The 12470-nt window shown below is 37.5% G+C and overlaps 1 protein-coding gene across 1 annotated transcript in view; it reads right to left on the bottom strand.

The window, feature by feature from the left end:
• CDK6 (cyclin dependent kinase 6) overlaps positions 1-12470 on the bottom strand; it is a 258036-nt gene that overhangs the window by 173345 nt on the left and 72221 nt on the right. The window lies entirely within an intron of this gene.

Here is a 12470-nt window from a genome sequence, read left to right as displayed (position 1 = left end):
CCGAAGAACTTTCGCTATAAGAAGTACCTCTTCCAAGACTCCCTAAGGTCTAAGTTAGTATGGGAACATGCAAGCAAGCAGAAGCCACATGAGGTTCATCTCCAAGGAGGCTTTTCCAGCAGGCTGCTTCCAGGAAAGTCTGGGAGCCAACCGGGTATCTTTGCCTCTAGTTAACGAACAAGGTGCTGCCCAGTTTAAAAATTCTCCACGTGGGTATCTCTTTCACTCTTATTTGCACATGCAAGTACACATACAAGCACACACAAAAGAACCTCCAGTTGGGGTCCATTAATTGCCTGCAAGGTTTTGCAAGACTGGGGAATCTGCCCCAGCTTTGGCAAGATCCACTTTCTCCTCTTAAGATAATCAGGACTCAAACTCAGCAGGTGGTCACTTAAAATGGTGGCTGTGCTAAAGATTAGGTTCTGCTGTTTTCAGCGCAGATGAACAAATAAAAGCACATGAGTTTAAAAACAGAGCGGTGGCCTCAAGAAGATCACTCTTTGGCCACAAAAAGTTAGTTACAGGGACAGTCTATCTTCCCACAAAAAAATGGAACTAATAAAATTCTCCAACTCACGTGGGCAAGAAGAGACCAAAAGCGAATAACACAAAGACTGCATGCCCACCTCCACTGGACAAAGCCGCTGGGATTAACTTCAGTGGATAGGCTGTTATTTCTGTAAATATAATTTGTAAGAGATCTACTGAATTTAGGAAAAGTTAAAAATGCTTCTAACTCTTAACTGGAATGCAGCTTGGAAAAAACACAAAGGAAGAAGTCATGGAAATGGAAACGTTAATCTCTTCAACAAACACATTTCTAAAATATATAACGCAACCTGAGCCTTTTTAAATGTTCACTGCCAACCTAGTCTTTAAGGATCCCAGTTTTCTGATTACAAAGTAATAGTTTAATGAAAATTCAAACAATCCGAAGAGCACTCAGAATGTACTGCCCAAATAATGGATCCTGTTTGCTCCAAAGCAGTGTGGAAGCCTTAAATAAAACAAGAATCCCATTGAACTTCAGACATTCCTTCTTATGTGATAACTGGACAGTCTGATTTTGAATCTCTCAGAATCGATTCTGCAAATGTTACTGAAGACGCACGCAAGTGAATCCCCAGCTCCTCCTGGCTTGCGATGCCCATGGCTCCCACAGTGGCTCAGCTGCTTAGCCCAATGGCTCAGTCAAGAGGTCTGCTGGGGAAGAGGCCATGAGTTCACTGCCCGTATCTCCAGGGTAGTCATCTCACTGTTACACAGGTCAGAAAATCTGGTCCAGCTAAGTTACCCTAGTAGTGCTTTCCATAGAATTTCTCCTTAGTTAAAATACCATTGGGTTGTTAGAAAAGTCATGACACATTTTTGCATAGAAAAAAATTACATTTATGAATTTAGCTGCAGTTTTTGAGCTCTCCATTTTCTCTGGACTATTTGTATCTTAAGTTTAAAATGCCGGGATTAAAAGAAATTGCTCCATATAGAATTTCATTACACTACTTTTCAGAAATGTGTAATTTTAGGCTAGATAGGAAATACCTGTACTCCTTAAAAATAGCTTTTTCCATCAAATACAACATTATAGTAGCTAAGAAACTGCATGACTTCTCAAAGGCTATCTACCTACAGTTTGTTATTTGTGAGTTAGGGAACTGTAAATTGTACTTAAAAAGGCAATCCAACAAGTATCTGCATATACCCCATTTCCAGGGATCATATCCTTTCTTGATAGTTTGTCAGGCCTCTTTAGAAAAAGAAGACTAGAGATCTCTGTTATGGCTTTCCTGTGGCAAGTAAAAGGCGAGGCGATGGTTTTCCAGTCCACTTCTCCTGGCAACATGTTCATCAATCACCAGAGCCTAGGACTTTGTTATTTTGGTTGGGGGAAAGGGAGCTCAGTGGTCTCTGCCTCAGTGAAATGAGATGTTCCTTAACTTGAATATAGGATGTCATCAGGGCATGGTGCCTCCACCTTGAGAGCATTGGCTTTAATGGCTTAGGGGTTCACATGGCTAAAGTAGAACACAGGGATTTTAGCTACTGTCCATGTTCTTGGTGGTACTAGTTTTCTTTTGTAAAGAATTATTTTGTTTAACTTTATTTATTTATTTAAACTTAACCAGAGAGAGACAGAGAGTGAGAGAGAGAAGGAATGTAAGAAAGCAAACCACTAGGTCTGGGACTCGAGTTGCAGTTGGCCATGTGGAAGTCCAGTGCCCTTAACCACCATACCACCTGCTGACCCCAGTGGTGCCAGTTTTCTAAATCTAACAAGGGAACTACCAAATCTGTTGGTATTTATCTTTTTGTAAGTGAAGTTTCCTCAGCAGTTTTCATTTACTGCCATCCGCACTGATCTATTTCTACTTTCACAAGTTCAAAGGACCAAACTGGGAAGGGCAAAAGACTTTAAAATAACGCAATAGTAAATAAAACCTTAATAAACATACAGCCTGCTTCTCTTTGATTGGCATCATGTTTCCCTTTCCCCTTTAACTTGGAAGAAATGTAGATTGTCTTTGAGAAGACAGTGGATTTATATACAAACATGTTCTTGTATGGGTAAGCACATGTAACAAAGATCACTTTTAGCATCTTGAGATTCAAATGACGTATTTTACATTTCAGGAAAAATCAAAAAGACACTCCTTTATTAAATGAACTCTGCATTCATAATATCCAATCTACTTGTGGGCAATCTCCACGTACCAGCCAATCCAAGACTTGAAAAGAAATGTTCTTTTATCAGCAGGCACAGAATAACCCATACATCCTAAAAAGCTTTTGATCAAATTTATAATGTAACTTTTACAAGTTTTCACTTTAGCGAGAAGACTGAAAGTTAATTTTAAGTAAAAAATATTGAAAACTTAAGAGATTGTTAAAGAAACTCATACTGGTGCCTGCCAATGTAGTAAAAACAGACCATACCTTTACTTTATTCTGTATCTAGCTATTAATTGAAATGTTTACTACTCATTAGAAATTGTGTCCATTTACAATCAAGCAAAATTCTTCATGGTCCAATTACACTAGTCAATGAAAAAAATGCCAGTAATATTAAAAGAGATAATAACAGTGATGTGTCTTATTGAAAAACCAATCACATCGTTTTTTTAGTTCTTCAATGTTTGCCATTTTACCAATATAAATATCATCAATAAACATGTATTCAATGTTTTTAATACATACAATTGATTATTTCATAAAATCTGTCCTGTTTGTTGCCTAATACGGAAAGGAAGCATTATCATGTTAATTAAGAAGAACTGCGACTTCTCTGAAATAGAGGGCAGTCTCCCACTGAACTGTATATAAAATAACCCTTTTTTTTGGATTATAAAATATTAGGTTCAATCACATGAAATTGCCACTGTAAGGCAAAATAAGTCAACTGTTGACAATTTCTTATGGTTTAAAGTAGCAGTAATACGTGTTCACTTTAAACTGTAAATATAAACACTTTATACCTCAACAATATACATTACAAGTTTACTAGTGTTTAGTATATTTTCTTCCAGTATATTTTAATGTTAGAGGGTGTCCGCATGCTAGAACGACAGACAGACAGACAGAGTGCCCCCCACCCCCGTGCCCCGTGGGGTCTGGTCACACTGCAGTCCGCAGTCCTCCTTCCTCCAGCCCTCTGTCCCATCGGGATCCTTAGCACACGCACACATGAGTCTGTCACGTTTTCCAAGCCACTGGGGTTGAGATTCAGAGTGAACCATGTGAGATCTGGCTCCCTCCACATAGCACTGAACTACCATAATACAGGGCCAGCCAGCCCACTAGTTGAAAAAAAGAAAAAAATCAAACATATATTTGAAATATATTTCCTTACTGGATCATACTATATATACAATTTGAATCTTTCTTTAGGCAATTGTCTTCAAAAATATGTTTTTTTTTAATCTTTCTATTAGATGCATTCATTGTTTAGATAAATTTTCGTTTATTTCATCATCTCCTGTCATGGTACATTCTGATCTTAATGTCATTTCCCTAGTTATTTGTGAGACTGAACATTTCCTCCAAAAGTCTACCCGCATTCTGTGTATACATACTTCTTTGTGAATTTTCTGTTCATGTTTCTTATCCATTTTAAATTGGGCAAATCCCTTTTCTTACTGGTTTGTAAGGGCTTATTATATATTAAGGATATTAAACCTTTGCCATAATTTGGAAAAATATTTCGTCACTTCCCTTTTAGTTTTGTTTATATGATATTTAAAAATGTTTATAGTCTAACCTATACATAATGCCCTTTGTGATATCTTCTGTTGTTTTACTCTTAAAAGGCTTTTCTCTATTCCCAAATCTAGAATATATTCTACATTTAAAAAAATTAATAATAGCCCTCCCATATACACATACCTTTTGAAACTCTGACTTTATACAAATCATAAAAGAGGGCACTTGCTTTGTATCCAAAGCTGAAAGTGCTGTCTTCAGCCTCCTAACCAGCACTAAATGTTACCAAATCAGGCCTGTTTCTAGCAAAATTTACAAGCAAACTCAGCTGTCTCTTTTCTAAGGAAAATTTCCTGCTGTACAAAGGGTTACCTCTGAACAGTATCTCCATTATTTCACCCATGACTCCATTCCTAATTTTCTGTTTTCTGGCAGCTGCTCTCCAACTTACAAATAATGCATGTCTTTGTTTAAAGTTTCTTAAAAAAACTGTATATTCTAAATGTGGAAGAAAGCTCAATTTATTTTACTTTGAAACCTGAGAAATCAATAACATGAACCATATGTTAATTATAGAACTTGGTGATAAATAAAGTAAGAAGTCCTGTGAAATGGCTGTGGTGAAAGTGATGGTGGAGTTGAAACAGAAGGAAAGAAGTCCTTTCTCTTGGTGTGTGATAAACTTTCATAAATCTCTCAATCTGGGAGAATACCAAAGTGCAACTCTTCTTAATTCAGTCTAGCGTAATTTATATTTTATTTTCTCCCAAGTTTCTAAGTGTTTCATCAAGATCTTGCAGCAGAGATGAAATGCATTTCAAGGGCTATTAGTATAGTGGCACCATTTAGAGCAGATGATGTAAAGGAAAAAAACCGAATATTTAAATACTTATGTTAATACATCATTTATCTGGATTCATATAATCTTGCACTAAAGATGTAAATCGACCCATCTTTTTAAAAATAATTATTTTATTTGTTATTATCATTATTATTAATTTTGATCAGAGAGAAAGAGTGGGAAAGCTAGAAAGCAAGTTGCCAGGTTTGTGACTTGAACATGGCCACATGGGAGTCCAGAGCCTCAACCACCACATCACCTGCCAACCCCTGATCAACCCATCTTTATTATCTGGTTAGAATATTAATGAACTTGAGGTTTACCAGATAAATTCCTATGATCAGAGTAATAATCGTAATGAGGGGAACAGCAGTTAGTAATGCAATATTTCAGTAATGCACTATTTAAGCTTAGGATAATGGCATGCTTTTTCTACTTTTTTTGTTTGTTTATGTATAATACATAAATCTCGCCTTTTTTCTTGGGACCCATTCAATCATATCTCCTCTGATGACCATCAACCTATTTCCTCCCTCTACTTATAACCCATCTTCCTTACCTGGAAAATATTTTGGTAAGAGAGAGAAAGCAGAGGGAAGCAGGGCTTTCACTTACAGCTTTTATACCATCTGCATCTTAACAAGCACTTACAGGTCTTCAGCTATGAGTTATGATAAATTTCTCAGTTTCAGATTAGAATAATAACATGTGATCTATAAGTGAAATGAAAATATCAACAAGGAGTGTTTCAAGTGTTCATAACCATAGTCATAGAATATATGAAGTTGACGACAACTGTCCAAACAATCTATATCTGATTATTCAGTGTAGACTTAACCTTTAATGCTGCAGTCCCTAATTTTAATTTATAGTGAAACCTCTCATATGTTGCACTTACCAATCTCTGCTATGTTCTATTTAGCTTTCTAATCTAAATGTGGTTGGTGTGACTATATACTTTAGCAGAATTATAAATATTTTCTTCGGTTTTGTCCAAAGAAGAAAAAAATAAACAAGGCAGGAACAGTAGTAAACAATGGTAAATATAATAACAAAGCTACCAGCTTACATTTGATAAAGGAGTAGAACTACAATGCTAAGAAAATTAGATCCTGAGCACTCATGGTTTCTAATATATGGTCTTCAAAGAGTGTACTATAATATGTTACTATGTTAGGCCACATTGGTGTCAGTGCTATAAACCTGTGACTGTTATCCACTTAAATTTCATATGGTTTTGGTTCCTCACCTATAAAACAGGGCTAGGAATTCTGACCAATTATACCTATGAGTCTGGTAATGGTTTACTAATTGAAGACCACAGAGAACTGTGAAAACATTAGAAACATATGAAACAAAGAACATCTTTCAAAGATCTTATCATGTATGTCATGAATACTTTTTTTAAAAGAACAGATTTTTGGGTGAAAATTTTTCTACGTATCTATCATCTCTTTAATTCATATTTCCTAGCACTAAGTTAGTATTTTCCAGTAGAACACCTTAAGGAACAAAACTATAGTATTTCTAAACAAGTTTCATATATACAGACAGGTTTTGTTAAAATGTCACACCTGACTTTGCCTGGGCTTAGATGAAAACCTTCTTCTTTTTTGAGAGGTTTTTGCTATAGGGCACGTGCGCTCGCCAGACAGACGGAGAGAAACAGAAAGACAGAAAGCAAGAAATCACCCCCCAGGGGGGATGGTCATGCCGCAATCCCTTCTCCTCCATTCTACTCTTGGGATCTTGGGCATGCACGTACACGCGCCCGACGTGAGTTTAAGCCACTGGGTCCAGGACTCGAACCACGGTCGACTAAGTGGGAGTCCAGCGACATAGCCATTACGCTAACTGCTGGTCCCCCAGATGAAAACCTTCTTAATGGCTGGGGTTACCTATCAATGAAAACTCTCTTAATGGCTGAGGTTACCTATCAAAAGAAAACAAGTATTTGGAGGTTTGAGTCATTTCATAAAGTAAGGTAGACATTTTTTCACTTCCCAGTTGTGTCATATGTCAAAATGTAGGAGAGTATTTCTTAAACTGCAATGTCTATAAGCATCCCCAGAGAAACCTTCTTAATGGCTGGGGTTACCTATCAATGAAAACTCTCTTAATGGCTGAGGTTACCTATCAAAAGAAAACAAGTATTTGGAGGTTTGAGTCATTTCATAAAGTAAGGTAGACATTTTTTCACTTCCCAGTTGTGTCATATGTCAAAATGTAGGAGAGTATTTCTTAAACTGCAATGTCTATAAGCATCCCCAGAGAGTACTTGGCAAATGCCTCCTGAGATTATGTTTGGGAATGGGGATCAGTTAGGGCAAGCTGCCATTTTAAACAAGCACCTGAGGTGGTAGTGATGTAGGTGGTTCACCAACCACAGAGGAAGAAACAGAGCATAGCATTTACCTGTCTTTACAACCCTTTACTACATGGTAACTCATTTTTTGCACAATCTTTGGGTTCAGCCTATTTTCCAGGCAACCTAATTAAACTAACCACTATAAGGTAGCAGCCAGGGTTTTCAGAGATTAGAGTTATGTTTGGTCATTCCTAATACTAAAGGAATTCTTTTTTTCCTCAGACTCCAAAGGTCAGAATGCTGAGATGCATGGCATCAATTTTGATTTATATATATGAATTCAAACTTGGTTCAAATTTTCTTCATTTGATTTTTCATCAGAGTCAATCATTTTGGAGAATTTTGTTCTTAGAGGGTGATGATGAGGAAGAGAAAGAAAACAGAGCTGAATGACAGTAACCACAACAATATGGAGACATTTGCTTCTCATAACTAAATACTATGAGATTTGAGAAGCTTTACTATACAACCTTTTGTGAAAACACTTAATTCAACAAATATTTACTAGAACAACAATCATCTTCTGAACTGCAATGAAAGGACTGATTGACCTTTTCTACACTGCTTAGAAATGAGGAACAAGGGACCAGCAGTTAGCGTAATGGCTATGTCACTGGACTCCCATGTAGTCAACCGTGGTTCATGTCCTGGACCTGGTGGCTTAAAACTCATGCCGGGTGCGTGGGCGTGCGTGCCCATCCCCCCTGGGGGGTGATTTCTTGCTTTCTATCTCTCTGTCTCTCTCTGTCTGTCTGGCGAGCACACGTGCCCTATAGCAAAAACTTCTCAAAAAAAAAAAAAAGAAAGAAATGAGGAACAAGATACTGTCCAAGATAAATAATATGGTACCTTTTCTATATGCCTTTCACAAATTTAAATTTAGTGATGATAATATTGAAAATTATTAGCATCTGCTCTACTAAGTTTATTAGTAAACAGTAAATTTCCAAACTCAATAATATATATGGGTAACTGAAGTTTCTGAAAAGAAATAATAAAAATCCAAATAAATACAGAATAGTATTTTAAATTAGATTTTAAAATATAATTTAACCTTTTGAAGCATCTACTTTTCACAGTGGTATGTGAAAGAACTCTGCATACACTGGTGGCTATATGGAGGGCTATCTTTAAATTAAAAAAAAAGTATTACTACCAAATTATCTGTTAAATGTATCTCCCGAAGAATGGAGGAGAAGGAATTGCAGTGTGGCCATCCCCCCGGGGGGTGATTTCTTGTTTTCTGTCTCTCTGTCTCTGTTTGTCTGGCGAGTGCATGTGCCCTATAGCAAAAACCTCTCAAAAAAAAAAATATATATATATATCTCCCGAGAAATGAGAACATGATCTAAGATTCAAAGCACCAATCAGTCTCTTCATTGGCCTTGTTTTCCCATCCTTAGCATAAAATACATTTAACAGAGTAAATATCATACCTTGAAAACAGAACAACTTCTGAAATTTAATTAAGTCAGTACTATTTACTGGAGAAAACGTGGTATGGATCTAGTGGGGATCAGTTATTGGTTTCAGACTATATAAAAATCAAGCCAACCAAGCACATTCTTAGCTATGCTATGGATAATCCCACTATAAAGAACTGAATGTGCAAGAGCAAAGTAGATGTTTTGAGCTATGACATACTTTCAGCTTTTTTTCTATAATATATGGAATTTTAAGGAAAAAATATAATGCTTTAAAAAGTGACATTTCCTCACTTTTACAATGAGGATACTGATGTATACATTATAGAATCAGAAGGTAATTACTCAATAGTTAGAAGGTAGCTATTTAGTGTAGTTACAAACAGACATTACTGAGGGTCCTTATGTCTCAGGCAGTATGATGGTCCTGGGGATACTTCAATAGCCTAGAATCTTTTTTGGGGGGGAGAGGTTTTTGCTATAGGGCGTGTGCGCTTGCCAGAAAGACAGAGACAGACAAGAGAGACAGAAAGCGAGAAATCACCCCCAGTGGGGATGGTCACTCAGCAATCCCTTCTCCTCCATTCTCCTCTCGGGATCTTTGGTATGCACGCACACGTGCCTGGTGTGAGTCTAAGCCACCGGGACTCGAACCATAGTTGACTACATGGGAGTCCAGCGACACAGCCATTACCCTAACTGCTGGTCCCAATAACCTAGAATCTTGATGTCAAGTCCCTTCCTGGTTGGGAAAGATAAACACCCCTTCCCTCCAAAAAAGGAATGAAATAATTTTAGCTAAGTTCAATGAATAAGATGAAACAAAATAATGTGGTACCATGACATCAACTGTAACTAGATGTACAGCTGAAGCCAAGGTGGTCAAGGAAGGGATGGTGAGGAAATGACATAAGCTGGGAGGCAAAGAGCATGTGAAAAAGAACGAGCACTGAGTATACACACTCTATGCTGGAGAACAGAAAGAACAGGCCAGTGTGGCTGAAGGACAATGAACTAGGGAGGGAGTAGGGACAGATCAGAGTGGCAGAGTATAAGGGGTGGGGAATAGGGAGCTCGAGCATGTTGGGACCAGCAGTTGGCGTAATGGGTATGTTGCTGGACTCCCATGTAGTCGACCGCGGTTTGAGTCCTGGACCTGGAGGCTTAAACTCATGCTGGACGCATGTGTGTGCCCAAGATCCCAAGAAAAGAATGGAGGAGAAGGGATTGCGGCGTGGCCATCCCCCTTGGGAGGTGATTTCTTGCTTTTTGTTTCTCTTTCTGGCGAGTGCATGTGCCCGATGGCAAAAATCTCTCCAAAAAAAAAAAAAAAGGAACATGTATATATGCTTTGGAAAACTACTCTGTGCGTCATTATACAAAGATGTATAATGATTTTATGTAAATCACGAATTACAATAAAGCTTATTTAAAAAGAGAAAAGAACATGTAGGAATTTGGATTTTATTCTATAGGTAGTGGTAAACCACAGGACCTATGTTTTCAGTAGAAGAGTCACACAATTTCTTTTTATGTTTTAATAAGGTTCCTCTGGTTGTTACACAGAAGGTAGTCTACAGAGGTGCAAGAGTGGAAGCTTGTTTGATGGAGCTTTAGCAATGAAGATATTAAGAGGTAGTTGAATTGGAGATTATGATTTGAGGATAAAACCTTAAGTAGTTACTGTTGGAATGGATCAAGATTGGGAAGGAAAGTAAGACATCAAGAATGACAGCTAAGTTTGGGACTCAAATACCTGGGCGGATGAAGTCTTTAGGTGGGGAGAGGATTCTCGGTCAATGTTTTGGCAATGAAATGTCAAATGGCATTCAGTATGGGGGAAAGGTCAGGCTGGAGAATAAATATTCGAAGATCCTCACCTTACTAGGAAGTATAGCCAAAGAAGAGAAGAAGGCTGACCGTGAAGCCGTGTGTGCTCCATCATTTGAAAGAGCTTATTAAGCACATGCTACATTCAGCTGCAGAACGTCACTGTGCTACCTGTCACTATGGGGATACACAGTACATTCTGCCTGTAATTTTTTAATGGACTCTTTCAACAAATTCAAAGCCTAAGATGAGGAAGCTTTTTCTAAAAAGATTCCAACTTATCTGCTATTGGATTAATCTAGGTGTCATTTGCCTATTTAGTGAGTCAGTATTTATTCTAGTGAGTCAGTCTTGGTACATTTTTTAAAAAGACATGAGCTTTTTTTTTTTTTCCCTTAAGTAGTATTTCCTGTTGGAGGAAAAGAAAATCAAACCATTTAATAACTCTGTTAGTTTCTTGGGAAAAAAAAAAAAATCAAGCCACTAAATAACTCTATTACGTTCTTATAAGAATATCATGTATCTGCGTAATTCTGTCTTCTTTCCCTTTTTATATTTTCAGCTACTACAAAAGGTTGGGAATTTGCATAAAGATTTATTTCTGGTAGAGTTCTTAAAATCTAGATTACCTAAAAATGTCCTCCTTGAAGAAGTTGGCCACTTGAGTGGCCAAGTTTTCACTTGGAATGAAAGCCACTGGAAGGTAAAATACATGTGTTTCTGAATGTGGTAAGGCAACATGAATGGAAATTACTAGAAAGTGAATGAAAGATCACAATGAGGATTTCACCTCTCAAAATTTTAGATCTGAGCACCACAGTTCAGGAATCTAAATGACCATAACTGTTATAGCTCACTTACTACATTAGTTCCGAAATTTGACGTAAACTCAAGTACTGACACACTATTCTAATCATCTTTGCTTTTCTACTGAGTGACCAATAGTCATATTCTTTGATTTGCCTTGTCTGCTCTCATACTAGCTACAAAACTTTTGCTTGGCGATATATTTTTTTAACCCCCCCCCCTAGCAAAAAAAAAAAAAAAGTATGTGTGGAGGTAGGGGAGAGAGGGTTAAGGTTGTGGTTTATGGGGAGAAAACATTTCTTTTGAGCTAAAAGGCTGCATTCAAAACTGACTTTCCACAGACTATACATCCTATTCTTGGTTAAAGTTTGGATGCCTGCTTTTTAAAAATCAGAATGCCTCTGAACACCATAATTAATATACTATAAATGCCATACTTTTTAAGGCATAGTAAGGTTCTAGAATGTGCATATATTAGGTTACACAGTATAAGATGTCCTATAAAATGTTACCTTCATGTGGAAGGGCAGTGAAGCTAAAATGAAAGCAATGCTGAGAGTCAAAAGCTAAGAACCGAGCAGGAAGCTGGGACAGAGCTTTGCAGAATCAAAAGATGCTAAGGGAGGGTACTAATAGCGGTGCTGGTGGGGATAGTGGGATGAAGATGGGGAGTCAGTAAAGAGAAAATACATAGGGAACTTAGTTTCTTGTGTACCAAGAAGGAAATAAACTGGGAAACAATCCTGACAAACTAACAACCTTGACAGATCCAACTGTACAGCAGGAGTGAACTATTTTGAGTCACTTGCTGTCAGTGGAGGCCATCTTGTAGTAAAAGTCACATTGGCATGACTGAGGTCATTTACTCAGAACGAGCAGTATTACACATTCCACTTCATTGGCTTGAAAAAAAAAAAGAGTTGGGGCTGACAGGTGGTGTGGTAGTTAAAGCACTGAACTCCCACATGGCTGAACACGGCTTGAGTCCTAAAAATGGCAG

The sequence above is a fragment of the Tupaia chinensis genome, unplaced genomic scaffold (genome assembly GCF_000334495.1).
Source record: "Tupaia chinensis unplaced genomic scaffold, TupChi_1.0 Scaffold000460_1, whole genome shotgun sequence".
NCBI lineage: Eukaryota > Metazoa > Chordata > Mammalia > Scandentia > Tupaiidae > Tupaia > Tupaia belangeri.
This window is presented reverse-complemented; position numbering and strand designations above follow the sequence as displayed.